Source organism: Chiloscyllium punctatum, chromosome 2, assembly GCF_047496795.1.
Source record: "Chiloscyllium punctatum isolate Juve2018m chromosome 2, sChiPun1.3, whole genome shotgun sequence".
NCBI classification, from domain to species: Eukaryota; Metazoa; Chordata; class Chondrichthyes; order Orectolobiformes; family Hemiscylliidae; genus Chiloscyllium; species Chiloscyllium punctatum.
The window spans coordinates 142,970,071-142,991,705 of record NC_092740.1 but is presented as its reverse complement, the minus strand read 5'-3'; the positions used below and the strand labels follow the sequence as shown (position 1 = coordinate 142,991,705).

Below are 21,635 nucleotides of genomic sequence, written 5' to 3'. Positions count from 1 at the left end.
ATTCCTATAGTCTATCAAGTCTCTTGTCAAAGCTGAATTGCCCCAACCCAAATTAAATCCCAGTGAGACTCTTCTGCAACCTCTTGCACGCAGTTGCATCCTTCTTATACTGTGGTGACCGGAAATATTGACAGTACTCCAAGTGTAACTCAGCTAACATTATATTTGGTTATAGTCCAACTGGTTTAATTGGAAGCACTAGCTTTCGGAGCATTGCTCCTTCATCACATGGTTGCGGAGTATACTCCACAATATACTTATTCTCCACAACCACCTGATGAAGGAGCAGTGCTCTGAAAGCTAGTGCTTCCAATCAAACCTATTGGACTATAACCTGGTGTTATGTGATTTTTAATTTTGCACACCCCAATCCAACATCGGCACCTCCATATCATAACATTACATTCAGCTCCATATTATTGTCTTTGGTCCTGTATTCAGTGCTTTGACTAATAAAGGCAAGTATACTGCATTACTTTTCAATCATTTTATCATGGTTAGCTGGATTCAAGGATCCACATCAAAATTAGACAAAACATTTTATTCAGCATTTCCAACTTTCAAAAGGATGATACAACTTATAATTGAAGAACAGACAGTCCTCCCAGAACGGGTAGCTAAGCTTGATTGACAGAAATGACAATTCTTGTAATGATGAATTCAACATTCACCATTGTGAAAATTCTTGGTGTTCAGCATAAATATCCTGAAGGACAAAAAGATTCAGTAAAATTGGACAGTCAACAATTGAGAGCAGTGACCTCTGGAGAACTCAATCCATTGAAAATATGTAAAAGTTAGTCTCCAAACGAGTTGTCACCTTGACATCAAACCTCATCAGACTTTCCAATAAAATTACAAAAACATAAAAGAAATATGTTTGTCTTAGCAAATTGCTTCTGAGTGTGGAAGATAATGAAACAAACCTCAGATCCATAATGAACTCTGCAATGAAGGATGGGAAAACCAATTCCTAATAGAAATAAGATTCAAGAGTAGTTAATTATCTATGAAACTCTTTGGGAGGTTCTGCAGCTAAGAAGTATTTTGTATAAAAAAAAAATCTCAATCTGTCAAAGTTTCAAGATCAAGAAAACTGAATCGTGTCGATTTGCCTGAAGAATGGCACTGTTGGAGAAAACTGTGCAATGGCTTTTTAAATTATAATTATATTACTTACAGCATGGAAACAAGCCCTTTGGCCCAACAAGTCCACACCGACCCTCTAAAGAGCAACCAACCCAGACCCATCCCCCCTACAAACACCCCTTCACCTAACACTACGGGCAATTTAGCATGGCCAATTCACCTAACCTGCACATTTTTGAACTGTGGGAGGAAACCCACGTAGACACAGGGAGAATGTGCAAACTTAATTGACTATTTCCTGTTCAGCACTCCCTTGAAATGCTGTGCTCACCAGAAGTGACTAATTGGAGATGACCATTGCCACCTTTGGAGCTGTTGAGAACTGTAGAGAAGCTGGGATCTACCCTTTGCTGGAGAGAATGCACTCAGTGTAGTTAACATCTCAAAGCAGAAAGTTTTAGGCTCAGAAACTAACATCACGATGACCACAGATTTGTTCAGCCCTCACCATTGCACAGTTGCAGCAGTATGTGATATCTACAATGTTCAGGTAGTCAGTTCCTTCCACTCCATCTCTCAGTTCCACATCTGTTACCATTTAGACAAAGGCAAGAAGCATCTGTTTGAGTTACTAGTTTATTTAATCCTACAAAGTACTCCCTGAGTTATATGCTGCTGGATCTCTTTAGGCTGCAGATAGTTACAACATTCTGCAATTCTGAACCAGACAAAAAGAGAGCATCTTAATCCTGAGCATCCAATCTCCTTTTAAATAACTAGTATGGTGATCAAACACGGTGTAATTGTTAATGAACTCGTAATTCAAATGCCTGGACTGATGCGAGTTACAATCTCATGATGGAACTTTTATTTTGCTTAAATAAAATGCTGGTACCAATGAAAGTGATTGTGAAGTTGATATAATATTATAAAACTCTAACAATTCATAGTAACGTACAGAGTAAAAGAGTCATAGAGATGTACAGCACAGAAACAGACCCTTTGGTCCAATTCACCCATGCTGACGAGATATCCTGAATTAATTTAGATTTACTTGCCAACATTTGGCCCATATCCCTCTAAATACTTCCTACTCATATCTCCGTCCAGACACTTTTTAAATGTTGTAATTGTAATTGAGTTGCTCGATGGGGAGAAAAAGTGCTGAGGTCTGTTAAGCTGAGCTTCGACACGCTGGTTGCATGATATTAACTAATCACAACATTAATCTATATCAATTAGTTCTACAGCAGATCCAAGGAAGCCAGCTGTGGGAACAACCAGAACAAAACTCATAGTTGTCTGCTTAAATATGGGATATTTATCATGTATTAAATTACTCACTAATAATTGCCACCAAAAGAAATAATCTGCCATACCCAGTGTGATGATACTATGGCTTTAGGAGGTGTATATTGGGGGGTTGGTGGCCCTTAAAGTAAACAGTTTGTGAGGCCTTGTTTTATTTTTAAAAGTTGTAACAATAGAAGCAACCTGAATGGGTGTCACAAATTCCCACAGAACCAGGATTTTTAGTTTTACTTTTTCAGGAGCAGCAGTTGTTGCTGGGGTCTCAGCAGAGTTTGGAAGCTGCAGTACATCTCTTCCTAGTATTCGCGCTCTCTATCTATCTCTCTCTCTCTCACACAGAGTTATCTCTTGATATTTTCTTCCTGCTGTGTGAGTTGCATGTGGGACTATCTGTTTTATTGAATTTTCCTTTGTCAAGGGTGTATTTATGGGATGTTACAATGTTGGAACAATTACTGTTGAGTCATTAAATAATCTATTATTCTGTGAAGTTTTCCAATCGAGTTAATGATTCCAATTTCTTCTTTGTTGTATTTTAACTATAATGTATTAATATATCTGGTCAGCATGGACGAGTTGGACCGAAGGGTCTGTTTCCGTGCTATACATCTCTATGACTTGGTGACTATAAAGTTTGCTTTGCTTCAAGACTGGGAGTTTGACTAATTGAATTATATCTGGAAAGCAGTGCCTGACGCTCACCCTCACAGTAAGAAAAGGTGAGGGTCTACACTACCTTCTGGATTTTTTCAGGGACTTTGGCCTGGTCCATACCCCCAGTGTGGCCTATATTTAACACCACTTGCAAATTAATATGGCTGACTCTTCCCGACAAAATGACTCAGCAAAACACCCAATTCTGGCTGTGAAAGGATAATTAATAGCTATTTAAAAAGTGGCCCTACAATGGATTGCCATTTTCCTGCTGCAGCAATGGCAGGAATTTAGAGACAGGTGCAAATTCAGGACCCCTCTGACAATGACACTGCTACTTAAGCTCTAGGCCCAAGGTGTGGTGACCCCCAGGTTACCAGTTACCTCTCTCCAATGTTGAAAAATGTGGTGCTGGAAAAACACAGCAGGCCGGGCAGTATCCGAGGAGCAGGAGAATCGACGTTTCGGGCATAAGCCCTTCTTCAGGAATGAGGCTGGTGTGCCGAGCGGGCTGAGATAAAGGGTAGGGGGAAGGGAATTTGGGGGAGGGGCGCTGGAAATGCGATAGGTGGGAGGTGGTGAGGGTGAGGGTGATAGGCCGGGGAGGGGGTGGGGGTGGAGAGGTCGGAAGAATATTGCAGGTCAAGAGGGCGGTGCTGAATCCGGGGGGTTGGAACTGAGTTAAGTTGGGGAGAGGTGAATTGAGGAAGCTGGAGAAATCTACATTCATCCTGTGTGGTTGGACGGTTCCTAGGCGGAAAATGAGACGCTCTTCGTCCGGGCGTCATGTGGTCAGGATCTGGCGATGGAGGAGGCCAAGGACCTATATGTCCTTGGCCGAGAGGGAAGAGGAGTTAAAGTGTTCAGCCACGGGGCACTTGGTTTGGTTGGTGCAAGTGTCCCAAAGGTGTTCCCTGAAACGTTCGGCAAGTAGGTGGCCTGTCTCCCCAATGTAGAGGAGACCACATCGGGTGCAGCGGATACAGTAAATGATGTGTGTGGAGGTGCAGGTGAATTTGCAACGGATATGGAAGGATCCACTGGGGCCTTGGAGGGAGGTGAGGGGGGAGGTGTGGGCGCAAGTTTTGCACTTCTTGAGGTTGCAGGGGAAGGTGCCAGGAGTGGAGGTTGGGTTGGTGGGGGGTGTGGACCTGACGAGCGAGTCGTGGAGGGAGTGGTCTCTCCGGAATGCTGATAGGGGTGGGGAGGGAAATATATCCCTGGTGGTGGGGTCTGTTTGGAGTTGGCGGAAATGACGGAGGATGATACGATGTATCCGGAGGTTGGTGGGGTGGTAGGTGAGGACCAGTGGGGTTCTGTCCTGGTGGCGATTGGAGGGGCGGGGTTCAAGGGTAGAGGTGCGGGAAGTGGAGGAAATGCGGTGGAAAGCATCATCGACAATGTCCGAGGGGAAATTGCGATCTTTGAAGAAGGAGGGTTGCTCGGTATTGGAATTGGTCCTCCTGGGAGCAGATGCAGCGGAGGCAAAGGAATTGGGAATATGGGATGGCGTTTTTACAGGAGACAGGATGGGAGGAGGTGTAATCTAGGTAGCTGTGGGAGTTGGTCGGTTTGTAGTAAAAGTCTGTGTTGAGTCGGTCGCCTGAGATAGAAATGGAGAGGTCTAGGAAGGGGAGGGAGGCGTCTGAGACGGTCCAGGTAAATTTGAGGTCGGGGTGGAAGGTGTTAGTAAAGTGGATGAACTGTTTAACCTCCTCGTGGGAGCACGAGGTAGCGCCAATACAATCATCGATGTAGCGGAGGAAAAGGTGGGGGTGGTGCCATTGTAGCTGCGGAAGATGGACTGTTCCACATATCCGACGAACAGGCAGGCATAGCTGGGGTCCATGCGAGTGCCCATGGCTACTCCTTTGGTTTGGAGGAAGTGGGAGGAATGGAAGGAGAAGTTGTTAAGAGTGAGGACCAGTTCAGTCAGTTGGAGGAGGGTGTCAGTGGAAGGGTACTGGTTGGGTCGGCAGGAGAGGAAGAAGCGGTGGGCTTGGAGGCCTTCGTGATGGGGGATGGAGTGTATAGGGATTGGATGTCCATGGTGAAGATAAGGGGTTGGGGCCCGGGGAAGTGAAAATCATGGAGGAGGTGGAGGGAGTGGGTGGTGTCCCGAACGTAGGTGGGGAGTTCTTGGACTAAGGGGGACAGGACAGCGTTGAGGTATGCAGAGATGAGTTCGGTGGGGCAGGAGCAGGCTGAGACAATGGGTCGGAGGAAGAGCGCCTCATCTTCCACCTAGGAACCCTCCAACCACATGGGATGAACATAGATTTTCCCAGCTTCCTCAATTCCCCTCTCCCCACCTTAACTCAGTTCCAACCCCCCGGATTCAGCACCGCCCTCTTGACCTGCAATATTCTTCCCGATCTCTCCGCCCCACCCCCTCTCCGGCCTATCACCCTCACCCTCACCTCCTTCCACCTATCGCATTCCCAGCGCCCCTCCCCCAAATTCCCTCCCCCTTACCCTTTATCTCAGCCCGCTTGGCACACCAGCCTCATTCCTGAAGGAGGACTTATGCCCGAAACGTCGATTCTCCTGCTCCTCAGATGCTGCCTGGCCTGCTGTGTTTTTCCAGCACTACATTTTTCAACTCTGGTCTCCAGCATCTGCAGTCCTCACTTTTTCCCCTTTTTTTTTAACCTCTCTCTAATGGGAGAGCAGTTCTGTGGTACCTTCCGGACCTGTGGTGACTTTATTGGGCATGGGAGATTGGAATAATGTGTGTAGATATATGCGGTACATAGATAATAATTTCACACTTCATTTTTATAACAATACAATGTCAGTTACTTTATTAGAGTATGTGTAACCCCTCCCACCGCAATATTCGGCCTAAACTTTGTTCATTCTGCTGATGTCAAGTTATATCCAAGTTTCGAGCAAAATGTCAGACGCAGATTTTAAAAATTGAATGATCAAAGCCCTTTGTTCCAATCTAAAGGTGATATCTCCAATAGGATTGTACTTTCTTGAGACTGGGGAGGCTGGAAGGGTGACCTTACAGAGGTTTATAAAGTCATGAGGGGCATGGATAAGGTGAACGGCAAGTGTCTTTTCCTTAGGTGGGGAATTTCAAGGCTAGGAGGCATTTTTTAAGGTGAGAGGAGAAAGATTTAAACAAGACAGGAAGGACAACTTTTTTTTAAACACAGAGAGATTCGTGTGTGTAATAGCTTGCAGAAGAAGTGGTGATGTGTGTACAGTTATGATGTTTAAAAGACAATTGGATAAGTACATGAATAAGAAATGTTTGGATGGATATGGACCAAGCAAAGGCAGGTGGGACCAGGTTAGTTTGGGATTATAGTCTGCTTGGACTGAAGGTCTGTTTCTGCGCTGTGTGATTCTATGAGTCTACTGCACTGAAGTGTCAATCTGGATGATGTGCTCAAGTCTCTGGACTGGGTCATGCTCTGGTGTTGTAGTAAAGTCACAGAACTAGGAATGTAGAATGCCTGGTTAATGATCTGGGAACATGGGTAAAAATCCCACCATGACAGATACTGAAAGCTTAATTTGATAAAAAGCTAACTTAACGGTGACCCGGGTTCAATTCCCGCCTCAGGCGACTGACTGTGTGGAGTTTGCACATTCTCCCCGTGTCTGCGTGGGTTTCCTCCGGGTGCTCTGGTTTCCTCCCACAGTCCAAAGATGTGCAGGTCAGGTGAATTGGCCATGCTAAATTACCCGTAGTGTTAGGTAGGGGTAGATGTAGGGGTATGGGTGGGTTGCGCTTCGGCGGGGCGGTGTGGACTTGTTTGGCCGAAGGGCCTGTTTCCACACTGTAAGTGATCTAATCTAATCTAATCCATGAAACTGCTGCTGATTGTCAGAAAAAAAACTCATCTGGTTCATTATTGTCTTTTACAGAAGGAAATTTGATATGGTGAACTGGCCTGTACGTGACTCCAAACCCACAGCAATGCGATGGTCATTAGATGCCCTCTTAGCAATAAATATTGCCCTAGGCAGCATTGCCCAAATCCCATCAATGGATAACAAAAATGAGTGACACATCTATTTTAATCTTTAAAAATGAAATCAAGAATGAAGATAAAGTTTTAACCATTCAAACATCAGGCATGTTTGGCAACTTGTAATTGGTAAATTATTCAAATTGCAATGTGCCTTAAGTTGATTCCATAAAAATATATTCAAACAATTTGAAAATGCAAAGTAGAACTCAATATAGACAAGTTCCCCGGGCCTGACGGGATATATCCTAGGATTATGTGGGAAGCAAGAGAGGAAATTGCAGTACCGTTGGCAATGATCTTCTCGTCTTCACTGGCAACTGGGGTGGTACCAGGGGACTGGAGAGTAGCGAATGTTGTGCCCCTGTTCAAAAAAGGGAATAGGGATAACCCCGGGAATTACAGGCCAGTTAGTCTTACTTCTGTGGCAGGCAAAGTAATGGAAAGGGTACTGAGGGATAGGATTTACGAGTATCTGGAAAGACACTGCTTGATTAGGGACAGCCAGCACGGATTTGTGAAGGGTAGGTCTTGCCTTACAAGTCTTATTGAATTCTTCGAGGAGGTGACCAAGCATGTGGATGAGGGTAGAGCAGTGGATGTAGTGTACATGGATTTTAGTAAGGCATTTGATAAGGTTCCCCATGGTAGGGTTATGCGGAAAGTCAGGAGGCATGGGATAGAGGGAAATTTGGCCAATTGGATAGAAAACTGGCTAACCGGTAGAAGTCAGAGAGTGGTGGTAGATGGTAAATATTCAGCATGGAGTCCAGTTACAAGTGGAGTTCCGCAGGGATCAGTTCTGGGTCCTCTGCTGTTTGTAATTTTTATTAATGACTTAGAGGAGGGAGTCGAAGGGTGGGTCAGTAAATTTGCAGATGATACAAAGATAGGTGGAGTTGTGGACAGTGAGGAGGGCTGTTGTCGGCTGCAGAGGGACTTAGCTAGGATGCAGAGCTGGGCTGAGGAGTGGCAGATGGAGTTCAACCCTGCCAAGTGTGAGGTTGTCCATTTTGGAAGAACAAATCAGAATGCGGAATACAGGGTTAATGGTAGGGTTCTTGGTCAGGTGGAGGAACAGAGGGATCTTGGGGTCTATGTACATAGATCTTTGAAGGTTGCCACTCAGGTGGATAGAGTTTGTAAGAAGGCCTATGGAGTATTATCGTTCATTAGCAGAGGGATTGAATTCAAGAGTCGTGAGGTGATGTTGCAGCTGTACAGGACTTTGGTTAGGCCACATTTGGAGTACTGTGTGCAGTTCTGGTCGCCTCACTTTAGGAAAGATGTGGAAGCTTTGGAGAGGGTGCAGAGAAGATTTACCAGGATGTTGCCTGGAATGGAGAGTAGGTCGTACGAGGATAGGTTGAGAGTTCTCGGCCTTTTCTCGTTGGAACGGCGAAGGATGAGGGGTGACTTGATCGAGGTTTATAAGATGATCAGAGGAATAGATAGAGTAGACAGTCAGAAACTTTTTCCCCGGGTACAACAGAGTGTTACAAGGGGACATAAATTTAAGGTGAAGGGTGGAAGGTATAGGGGAGATGTCAGGGGTGGGTTCTTTACCCAGAGAGTGGTGGGGGCATGGAATGCGCTGCCCGAGGGAGTGGTAGAGTCAGATTCATTGGCGACCTTTAAGCGGCATTTGGATAGGTACATGGATGGGTGCTTAATCTAGGATAGAAGTTCGGCACAACATCGTGGGCCGAAGGGCCTGTTCTGTGCTGTATTGTTCTATGTTCTATGTTCTATGTTCTATACATGTGGTATTTTAAAAACAAAATTGCCCTAAAACCTAGAAAACTGGCCTTTGTTTTCTGTTGTGTTTAAAACAATTGCCATAATTCAAAGAGAAATTCTTAGTTAGTGAACTGTATGAAGCTTGTGCATAATGTTTTAAAAGTTAGATTCTGTTCAGCAGTGAATCATTTCATGATCAATAGACAATCATTAAAAAAATCAAGGAGACATGGATGTTTTGTATTTCTGTCTAAGACTCTTTGTTTTAAAACTATATTTGCTTTGTGGCCTGACAATGGACAATAGACTGGTAAATACAGGCCGCTGTTTACACTTCATTAGTGCAAAGGTTTATATTTCTGACTCAAGGTTATGTGTAATAAACAAAAAAAAATTTGATTTGTACCAGTTGACGACGCAGAGCTGACACTCATTCTTGTATGTCTTGCCATTTGTTCCACACACTGGCTGGGATGGGGCTTTACATTCAGGAAGTATCTCAATGTGTTTCATGCAGTCTGGCTGGAATGGAGAAGGTAATCACTAATGTCTGTTTAAAGCCAAGTTACACATAATCAACATGTAGTGGAAAGTGAAACATAGGAGTCTTATCTTTCTCTCTCCTTAATAGGAGAATACTTCTGCTGCTGAATAAATACACAAAATTGCATTTGTTATTTATAAAAGATTGTTCAAACTTTTCACTTGAACTTTTAAAGATATTTAGCATGTTCAAGACACTCTGAAGCAATATTACATAAGCTGGTATTTCCCGCTAAAGATTTTAGAAACAATTTGAACTAATAGAATACCTGAAATACTTTTTAATCCATGGGTATTTTTGAATTGTAGTTGCTGCTCTAATGTGGGAAAGTAACCAATTTACCTACAGCAAGGTCCCATGAACAGAAATATAAGAACCACCAGGTAACCAGCGTTTTTAAATGATGAGATCTGATTGTCCAGTATTGGTCTGGGGAGAACTTCCCTGCTCTTCTCAAAAACAAAACCACGGGATCTTTTATGTTCACAGGGGAGATTGGGACTGGACTTAATATGAGCATATTACCCAGACTTCTGTTACCCATCCAGCGTGGAGCTAAACAGCAACAGGTAGAACCAATGGACCATTCAGTCAAGTTTTTATTTGTGAGTATATACCACACATATATAGGGACACTAACAGCAAAATGCAAAATACCATGCCCTCCAGAAAAAAAAATTTCTGTGCAAATTCTTCATGTTAGCATATCTGATCCCAGAATGTAAAAGGCACTCTGATAATATTGACGTACTGGTAGTTCTGGGATAATGTGATTTGGCTATAACGTCGCTGAAGAATTAGTGACCTTTTTTTTGAGAACACTTACCTGTGTGTGCAATAGCGCAATTCCAGCGGGGATTGGATCACACGCTTCGTTCTGAGCATGCCCCGAAATCTTCACGCCATTCTGCACATGTGCCAATGTCAGTTGCTGACACAGCAGCTCCGTTAGAGGTACTGTATAGACAGCAGCTTCCTTACATTTTTTAAATGTACTGCGTTAAATTTAAATTTTATTTCATTAATAAATATGGTTTCAACTTTCATTCAGGCTGTGCTACACTTTGTGTTGAACTTTTGGGTGATTTTTGAGTGATCACGAGTCATTCTATTTGTTGATCTGCGCCTATTTAGGTCCCATTATGTTTATGAAGAGGTTTTCTACTAAGTGAGGTTTTGCTGGATTACAACTATGGCGTAATAGGAGGTCTACCTGTACTGCCTTTGAGATGCACTCAGGAAACTGGCACACTTGCATTGGCATCCTCTGTCTTAAATATTGATATAGATTTTCAGGTGGATACCCAAATCCTTTTGTATTGTTGAACCAGTTGGACCTTCTATCATTAGTTTACTAGTATGCACAATTCTATACATTATTACCATCCACAAAGTAACAAATCCATCCAAAGGTCAACCAGGCATAGGCGAGGATAAATGCTGGCCTGGCCAGCAGTGCCCACTTCCCATTAATGAATTAAGAAAAGAAAATTACAACATCAAAGATTTCAGCCTGTAACATTGATCAATCAGAGCCAAACAGAGCAAATTCAGCAATTTACCTCATGGAGATGATAATCAGCTGCACCAGCTCAAAACAATCACCATCAGCGAGGGGCCTAAACACACCCAGCACGCCCCGAGAAAGGTCTGCATTGTTCTAGTTATTTCAATGTAAACTAGGATCCTACAATAATGTAATCTTCAAAAGGCAAACAAGTGGTTACTCCATGAGCTCTACACCAAGGCGTGCTAGAGAATGCACATCTGGGTCAAATGGGTGCATTAAAAATCCAAGACAATAGCACATGAATTTATATATTGGTCCAGTATTGATCATCTAATCAAATCATGGGTACAATGTCAATTCCATCAATTTCAACATGAGAACTTCTCCTTCCACACAAGATTCTCTCTGAGCCGTGTTGCAAGTTTCCAACTGATACTCTCCATGTCAATGGCTACAATTGCATTCTGGTGACTGACTACTTCACCAAATTCCATTTTGTATTACAAATCAAATATACTATTAAGGCAACTGACACACTGACCATCATATTCTGTATGCTGTTTCTACCTCAACAAATTGTGTTCAACAGCACTGTAACCCTTCCAAGGCATGCACAGAAAGTGGGGATTCAACATATCAATTCTCCTTTTCAGTACTTCAGTTGAATGGTTCCACAGAATACATTATTTTTATTATGAAATCCACGATCATTAAATGTAAAGCAATTTGCTAAGATTTTCAGAAAGCTTTGTTAAAGGTATGTGCTAGTCCTCTAGTTCAGTCACTGTCCATGATGACATTTTCCATCAGGATCTAATTTGTTAACATCCAGAAGTTAGCTTTTTTTAATTGTCAAGTCCTGAAGAAATAAACAATATATCTGAACTAGACATCATTAGTCAATCGTCACACAGGATAACAACTTGGATACTAAAACGATCATGATGGACAACAATCACCCATCTGTGATAAAATTACATACACTGCTTCGTGATGACGTTGGGCACCACAGGTGAAGTGACACCGCCAAGTCATGACAACTGTATAAGGACCAGATCTGATCATGTTACACCACCCATAGTTTATCTGTATAGAGTCATACAGCACAGAAACAGACCCTTTGGTCCAACAAGTCCATGCCGACCATAATCCCAAACTAAACCAGCCTAACCTGCTTGTGCTTGGCCCACATCCTTCCAATCAATTCCTATTCATGTACTTACCCAAATATATTTTAAATCTTGTGACTGCACCCATATCCACCTCTTCCTTTGGAAGTTCATTGTACATTTAAAATACTGTGTAAAAAAAAAATTGCCCCTCATGCCCTTTTAAATCTTTCTCCTCTCACCGTAAAAATATGCCCCCGGTCTTGAAATCCCCCACCGTCGGTAAAAGACACCTGCTATTCACCTTGTCTATGCCTCTCATGATTTTATAAACCTCTATAAGGTCACCCCTCAACCACCTCTACTCCTGTGAAAAAAGTCTCAGTCGACCCAAACCATTCTTATAACTAAAACCCTCAATTCCCACTATATATAGAGACAACAGTTTATCTACATCTGCAGGATGTTTATTGGAATAAAAGGGTTCCTATTCTTTAAAAGGGAAAAAGAATCTGTGTTGTAATGCAATATAGATTCTAGGCCAGACAGATGTGCACCTTTCAGACAATTACATGGCATATGATGTTCCAGTATAAGAAGATCTGCCTTCAGTCAGTCTCTCTGTCTCTGTGATGGAGTCAGTGTAAATAGTCAATTATGTGCATAATTTACTATAGTAACTATTAGTAAATAGTCTCTTTAAGTACAAAACCCAGACTTTGTGTAAATTTGTGATTTCATTGTTATTTAAATTGTATTGGCAATAAGTTTCATGACCTCTGTTTCGATAAGAACCCAACTCCCTGTACTATATGTTGCAAAGTTGGGTAGAATGTGTGCGGAGATTGGGAGGCAGAAAGTTAAAATTGGATGTTTGTAAAATGCTGGGGGGGGGGGGGGGTACAGGAATAAAGCATTGCATGGTCCCTTTAAAAGATCATATGCTTTTTCTGTGCTTCAAGTTTAAAATGATGTCTGTGAAATCAGCCTGAAAGTTTGCTAGTTTACAGAAAGCACCTGAATTGAAGCATTTATATTGAAAGATCATAGAGTTAGCAGGTCAAGCTGCAGTTTTTAACCAAGACAACAGGTTTTTGAGTTTAGCCAGTCAATTTGAACTAGGTACTTAGATACCGAACACGTATTAAATTTAAATCTGATGGTTTTGACAACATAGGACCAATCCAATTGGAGAAATATTGATGTCATCAAGAATATAAAAGAAGAGGGCAGTTGAACAAAGCCGCAGAGCTAGCTGCCATATGTCTTAGAGAAAGCACCATCTGAAATAAAAACAGTACCAAAGGTACAACTAGTTAATATTCCTGACAGAAGATTTGAGGGAGAAGGCTCCCATAACGTGGCTGTAATTCTATCTGTTATTTATAGAGTTGGACTTGCACTAATTGGAACAGCATACCATTAGAATCTTGCTTTTTAGGAAATAGTCAGTAATTAGAAAGGATTTATTCTGCTTGTTAATAATTTAATTTGTTCACTGTTAGAGTTAGATAAATAAATTGTTTCTTGTAGATTTTGAAGCATCAGGGATTTATTTTATTTAACTGCTAGAAGTTTCTGAAAAGCAGGCCATGCCACTTTTCACACTCCTTTTACAGATTATAAGGCGTGGTGCTCCTCTTTGGGTATTTAAGTTTTAGCCTTCATGGCGGTGGTGGGGGGCGGGGAAAGGGGGGCAACCTCCACTTGATAACAGATATTTTTAGATTAGATTACATACAATGTGGAAACAGGCTCTTCGGCCCAACAAGTCCATACCGACCCCGCCGAAGCACAACCACCCAGACCCATTCCCCCTACATTTACCCCCTTCATCTAACACGACGGGCAATTTAGCATGGCCAATTCACCTAACCTGCACATTTTTGGACTGTGGGAGGAAACCAGAGCACCCGGAGAAAACCCATGCAGACACAGGGAGAATGTACAAACTCCACACAGAGGCGGGAATTGAACCCAGGTCTCTGGCGCTGTGAGGCAGCAGTGCTAACCACTGGGCTACCGTGCCGCCCCAAAGACCGTTCCCTCCGCTGCTACCTAGTCAGGTCCATGCCCCCCAACAACCCATCCTTCCCTCCTGGCACCTTCCCCAACTGCCACATCAAACCAAAGTTAAGATTAGAATCAAGGTCAATAGTGTTCAAGCCTCAATTTTCTATGCCTGAAGAGAATGCATTAGATTAGATTAGATTCCCTACAGTTTGGAACAGGCCCTTCGACACAACAAGTCCACACCAACCCTCCGAAGAGCAACCCACCCAGACCCATTCCACTATATTCACCCCTGAATGATGCACCTAACACTACGGGGAGAATGTGCAAACTCCACATAGATAGTTGCCCGAGATACGTTGTGTGGACTAGCATATAAAAGACCACAAGCTGCATTACTAGTCACAGTAATGGATCCTGATGATATGACTATTATGCTAAAGACTGGCATTTCATAATTAACTGTGCCTCTAGGTAAGAAATCAGGGCTGGGCTTATACACTTACTGGTAAGGTCCTGGCGAGTTTTGCTGAACAAACAGACCTTGGACTGTAGGTTCACAGTCCCTATGCTTGCCTTTCTTGGTCAGTGCATTGAGTATGAGTTAGGAGGTAATGCAGCAGCTGCACAGGACATCGGTTAGGCCACTTTTAGAATATTGCGTGTAATGCTGGTCTCCTTGCTAATACGAAGGATGTTGTGAAACTTGAAAGGGTTCAGAAAAGATTTACAAGCATGATGCCAGGGCAGGTGGGTTTCAGCTATAGGGAGAAGCTGAATAGGTTGGGGCGTCGGAGGCCGAGGGGTGACCTTATAGAGGTTTATAAAGTCATGAGGGACATGGATAGGATAAATAGACAAGGTATTTTCCCTGGGGAGGGCATAGGTTTAAGGTGAGAGGACAGATTTGAGGGAGGTCTGAGGGGCAACGTTTTCACACAAAGGGTGGCTAGTGTATGGAATGAGCTGCCAGAGGAAGTGGAGAAGGCTGGTACATTTTAAAGGCATCTGTATGGCTATATGAATATGAATGGTTTAGAGGGATACGGGCCAAATGCTGGCAAACAGGGCTAGATTAATTTAGTTGGCACGGATGAATTGTACCAAAGAATCTGTTTCTGCGCTGTACATCTCTATGCATCTTAGACACTTGTTTATGTGGAAAGTAACCCTGATTTATCCTGTCACAAAGAAAAATCAACAGAAATAAAGTCTGCTGCATGACGGCCCCAACAGCTTAGTCCTAATAATCAGCGTGATGATGGAAAGAATCCTTCACCATATTACCAAGCAGCATTTTGTAACTGATAACCTACTCACTATTGATTTGTTTGTGCTTCTCTGGATCCATTTGACTGAAAGTTGGTTCTGGCTTGTCAAACGTGAATGGAAGGATTGAATTCCAAGGGAGAAGTGACATTGTTGCAGGGCAGCATCCAAGACCCACAAACGTTCAGCGATTTCATCCGCTATCTTCGGTATCCAGTTGCATTGAGAATTCATCAAATACAATAAATTGGGAATGATGGCCTGGCCATGGTCAGCCAACCAAATTAGGTATGGTAGTGGATCCAAGGAAGGTGCATAGAAATTAGTGAAATTAAAATAAAAGTAGGATTGAGCGCAGTTTAAAATTCAGCAAAAGAGGACAAAGGGATTGATTAAGGGGAGTAGAATAGAGGACTAGAGTGAGCTAGCTGGAAACACACAGACTGATTGTAAAAGCTTCCACATGTTTGTTTAGAGAAAAATATTAAAAGGCACCTGGATGGGTATATGAACAGGAAGGATTTAGAGAGATATGGGCCAAATGCTGGCAAATGGGACTAGATTAGGTTAGGATATCTGGTCAGCATGGATGCGTTGGACTGAAGGGTCTGTTTCCATGCTGTACAGCTCTATGACTCTATCAAAGAGATGGTCGACCAATTAAATACATATTTTGGTTACCTTCACATGGAAGAACACCAATAATGCCCCAAAAACATTAGAGGAGACAGGACCAAGTGAGAGTAAGGAACTGAGGGAAAAATCAGTTTTGGGATTGAAGGCCGAAAATCCACAGAGCCCAATAGTCTAAGCCCTAGAGTAATTAAGGAAAAGTATGTTGGTTATCTTGACAATTCTATAGACCCTTGAACAGTTCCTATGGATTGGAGGATAGCTAATGGAACACCACAATTTACAAAAAAAAGGGGCAGGGGAGAAAAAAAAAAAAAGAGATAATGGGGAATTACAGACCTGTTAGCTTGATATTGGTGGCAGGTAAAATGCTAGAGTCCATTATAGAAAAACTAATAGAAGAACACTTGGAGAACAGTGATAGGATTGGACAGAGTCATTGTGGGTTTATGAAAAGGAAGTCGTGCTTGACAATCTATTGGAATTCTTTGTGGGTGTAACTAGTAGTTGATAAAGGGGAGCCAGTAGATATGGTTTACTGGACTTTCAGAAGACTTTCATTAAATTCCTACATAAGAAATTAACATGGAAATTTAAATGGTGTGGAATTGGGGCGGTGCATTGACATGGATGGAGAAATGACTGGCAAACAAGAAACAGTAGGAATAAATTGGGTCTTGTTCCCCCGAGTGGCTGGTAGTGACTGGTGGAGTATTATAAGGATCTGTGCTTGGACCACAGCTATTTAATTGTTTAGATTAGGCAACTAAGTGAATACCGCCAGGCTTGCAGACGAGGTAGATGGGACGGTAAATCTCCGGGTTGTTTCTGTGAGATTTGGACAACGTTATGGAGTGGGAAAATGCATGGCAGATGAAGTAGAATATGGATAAATATGAAGTTACTCATTTTGCTAGCAAAGGAATGGCAATAGATGTGTAGGTGCATATGCAACAAGAGCTGGGTATCCTTGTACACCAGTTACTGAAAGTGAGCAGGTGGAGAAGCTGGAAATTGGTATCAAAAATAAATTGCTGGAAAAGATCAGCAGGTCTGGCAACATGTTTTGACTCTGTTCCAGATTTATCCCTGACTAATGCACCTACACATTCCTGAACACTGGGCAATTTAGCAGGGCCAATTCATCTAACCTGCAAATCTTTGGATCGAGGGAGGAAAGCTGTGCAGTGACAGGGAAAATATGCAAAATCCACACAGACAGTGGCTGAGGCTGGAATCGAGCCTGGGTCCCTGGCACAGTGCTAACCACTGAGCCACCGGGCTGCCAAATGATCCAGTTCATGTGCACATGCAGCAAGCATATAGACAACATTCAGGTTAAGACTGACACATGAGAATTTTAAGTTGGAAATAACTGTCTTTGATAAGAAATTATCCAATGACATTCAAAGAATCATCATAGTCAAATCAGTTTCCATCCTGGAAGTCACTGTTGATCATAAACATAACCAAACTAGTCATAGCTACAGGAGTTGGTCGGTGGCTGAGAATTCTGCACTGATCTCCTGACCTTCCAAAGCCTTCCCACCATCTACAGCAAACAATTAAGGTGAGAGTGCGATTGACCAGGTCTTGTTGCCATTCTATTGGGTTTAGCAATTGTAATGAAGTTTCCCAGCAAGTTCATGTCATGTTATGTCTATGAAAATTATTTCCTCTATTAAATCTGTAAACAAAAGATATAGCATCTTCAACACTTTTTTTTTGCCCCGATGGTGATTATTTCAAAACTTCTGTCTTTGGCGGCTTGTCCAACTGAACATCTTTCAGCAACTAAGCAAGTCCCAAAGAAAAGAGGTTCATCTATCCAAGTTGAAATAGAGAGTAGTTGGAGAAAAAATGCCTTGGGGGTCACAAGTTCTGTTGCTTGGGCAAAGTCCAGATCCATTCAAGTTAGCACAAGCAAGAGATTCACTATTGTTGAAAAACTAATACAATGAAAACTGGTTGTGGTCATGTAATGCCTTTAATGAAGTAACACTGCCAAATGTGTTTTGTAAGACTATCAAATGAAATGTGACACTGAGGCATGTAAGGAAATATAGTATTGAACTGAAAACTTGCTGTAAGAGCCACCAATTGGTGGCTTGTGAAATGTGCAGGTTGCCAGAATCAGAGGAGCGCAAAGGGTGGTAAAAGTCAAGGAAATTAAAGACAGAAAAGGGCAAGGTCGTTCGCTTTCATTCTAATCAACTCCAGGTCAGAAAGTATAAATGGTCAAAATTAACTGTCTTTGGTTCATGAATAGTGAAAGCAACTGCTATTTTAGCAAAACTATAAATTGGTAAGATCTAAAATGGGATGAAGAAATGGAAATCAATAGCAAGTACTAGTTAGAGGAACTTACCCAAAATACAAAGTAAGAACAAGGAGAGAACAGTTAAAGCAGAGGATGGCCTCATTCTCCTGCAGCAGACGCACGGTCAGTAATGTGTAATCACCTTCTTGTATTGACATTTGTCTCTCAATGTTATACTGCGTAGGATGGAGTTAGTTTATATAAAAGGGAAAGTTGCTTAGTGATTAAGCAATGTAAAACACACAGAAGGTAAATATAGACTGATGAGTACATTTGAGGGGCAACATTCAATCGTACTAAACTGAAACAAATACTACAGTGCTACAGGTCCAGGCACAGCAAGATTTTACAAGGATACAATCACCCAGAATTGCTATCCTTTCACTGATGTACACAGAGAACACTTTATCTCATTCCACTCGACCCTGAAGCTGAAAGTAACACAATCTCAACTAGTCTGTTCTTGTTTAAAAGTTTGAAGCAGCTCTCCCACCTCTCCACTTCACTCTGTGTACTCAGGGAAAACAGCAGTTACAGAATTGGTACTAGAATGATCTTATGTTAATGTAAAATGTTAACTGTACATTTATAAATGAAGTTTTTTTATTGAGTTTGAGTGTAAAGAACAAGCTGATCAGATTAATTAGTCACGCCAAAATAATACAGCTATTGATTTTTCTTCCTATTGCACATGACTTGAGTTTTTAGTTTTTAAAGAGAGAAATATGATTCAGTTTTCAAGAAGTGATCACTTAACTTTTAAACTGAGATTAACCCCACAGCTCTCACTGGTCTTAATATGAGGTTATCACCTGCATAATGAAGGAATGTCACTAAGGACAAACTATTGTATATTGGTCTTGAGTTTCAAGGATTTATAATCACTGATCATAGATCTACAGACAAAAGACAGTTCTGAAAGAATATCTGGCTAAATGCTATCCTTTCTGTAGAAGAGAGAATTAGCACAGAATTAAAACCATACTCATAATTAAAGATTTCATAGTGGAATAGCAACATGCACAAAATTAATTGTATAAGTTAACAAAATTGGGGAAATGCATTGATCTTGTTAGCCTAACTGAAAAGAACCTTGCTGAGAGAAACTAACCTACTAACTGCAGTTATTAGAAAAGTAAAAGTCCATTTACATTCTCACGTGAAGCTGTGTTTTAACTGAGTGCCATCAGATAAACAGCTGGACACATCTGGGGAAATATATTAAAGGTGACAGACTGCAATCAGTATCTGAATGTGTGTTTGGTTTGAAATACTGAATTCAAAACTTGGATGCATTTTAGTTTTTAAATATCAGGTACGCCACCACCAAACACATCTTTTCCTCCCCACCCTCGGAATTCCACAAGGGCCGCTCCAGACAGTCCCCAGGGAACGTTACTATCCAATCAGAAAGGTTACAATACCTGCGTTTTTACCCACCCCCCCCCCCCCACCTTGCCTCAAGCCTCAAATACACCCTGCAGGTAAAGCAGCATTTCACTTGCTGCTACACACTATGCAATCTCTTCTACAATGGCAAAACCAAATGTAGACTGGGTGACTGCTTTGCAGAATTCTTCCATTGTAAGAGTGACCATGGCTTTCCAGTTCTTACTCTCATGTTAACATTTTTTGTCTTAGGCCCGCTCCAGTGAAGCTCAATCCAATCTGGAGGAAAGGTGCCTCATTTTCTGCATCAGCACATTATAGCTTTCATGACTTAACATTGATTGCAACAGCTTCACAGCATCAACATTATCTTTCATTTTGTTTACAGCCAGTTCCTCCCCTACACTGCCCCCTAGTGTCTTACTTACATTGGTTTTCTCTCAGCAAGGTAAAAACAATGACTGTAGATGCTGGAAAGCAAATACTGGATTAGTGGTGCTGGAAGAGCACAGCAGTTCAGGCAGCATCCAACGAGCAGCGAAATCAACGTTTCGGGCAAAAGCCCTTCATCAGGAAAGCCAACCAATTTTTAATCAAGTACACCAAGCATCTATAATTCTCAACTGTCTTTTGTTCTGGATACCCTCACCATTTTCTCCACTTGCTTCTCTTCCTCTCCTTTTGTCAAAAGCCTAAAACAGTCTTTGTCCAGGCTCTTTAAGCTCTGAAATATATTAATAGACAAACAAAATACAGTGTGGTGAAAATGTGAATTAAAAACAATTGCTTAAGAAACTCAAGCCTGGCAGCACCTGTGGAGAGTGAAAGAGAGTTAATGTCTTGAGTCCTGTATGACTCTTCAAAACATTAACTTTACTTCTCTCTCTCCACAGATACTGCCAGACCTATTGAGTTGCTCCAGCACTTTAAAATTTCAAATGTCATAGTATTGTTGAGGTTGAAAACTGATTCAATTGTTTAATCTTGGTGGCTGGAAAACCGACAGAACTGATAATATAAGACAAAACTAACAGTTACTTTAACAAGTATGAATTAGTTAAGGAAAGTCAGCATGGATTTATTTTAAAAAAAGACTGTTTAACTATTCAGAGTTCTTTGATGAGGGAACAGAGTTGACGAGTGTAGTGCAATCGATGGTGTGCACATGAATTTCTAAAAGACATTCAGTAAAGTGTTACATGTTGCTAGGAAGAACAATGAGGGTAACACAAAGGTCAGAATTTTAAGAAGTCGACATTGAATGATTGCAGGGAGGATTGAGAAAGTGTTTTAAAAAGGCACACGGGATCCTGGCCTTTATTTATGAAGTACAAAAGCAAGGAATATATTAAGAACCTTTACAAAAAGAATGGCTTAACTGGAGTACCAGGTCCCATTTTGAAAATCGTAGTAAGGGTTTAAAGGGCAATGCTGAACAAATTGCCAAGACTGGCTCTATGGATGAGGGGCAGGAAGGTGGCATTCAGATTCGTTGGTTTAAAAATGTTAAACAGACAAAGAAAATGCAAAAGGTGTCACAATATCAGCTTTTTTTTTTAAAAAGAAGGATATACGACAAAGGCTCAGTATTCTTGCGTCAACAATATAAAACCCTAGTTAGATCACACCCAGAACACTTCTGGGCACCACCTTAAGATGCATAGTTTTGTCCGAGAGGGAGGGAGCAGATCTATTAGTTAATCCAGGACGTCAGAGGATTAAATGGAGAAGAAATAGCACGTCATGTGTTCTCCAGTATTTAGAAGTTTAAAATGTGATTTGATCAATGTTTTTAGAGTATTTTAAAGTGGAACATAGATTTAGAGAAATTGTTTTCACTAATTGGGGATTCTAGGATGGGAAGAGCATAGATCGGACCCTTTAGTTTGGACCATCAGGAGGAAAATTTCTATTTGTAAAGAATTTTAGAATTCTCTTCCACAAATGGCAATTGATGATTGATAGATTTGTTAACCAAAGGCATTAAGAATATGCTAGGTTTGATTAGATTGGATTCCCTACAGTATGGAAACAGGCCCTTCGGCCTAACAAGTCCACACCGACCCTC

The 21,635-nt window shown here is 41.8% G+C and overlaps 1 long non-coding RNA gene across 1 annotated transcript; it reads right to left on the bottom strand.

Moving 5' to 3' along the window:
* Nucleotides 1-543: 543 nt before the first annotated feature.
* Nucleotides 544-20,294, bottom strand: LOC140491190 (uncharacterized). The gene is made up of 3 exons (XR_011963233.1): nucleotides 20,217-20,294; nucleotides 9,187-9,302; nucleotides 544-706 (listed from the first exon to the last, which is right to left on the bottom strand). It is a non-coding gene; the product is annotated as an uncharacterized lncRNA (long non-coding RNA).
* Nucleotides 20,295-21,635: the final 1,341 nt, after the last annotated feature.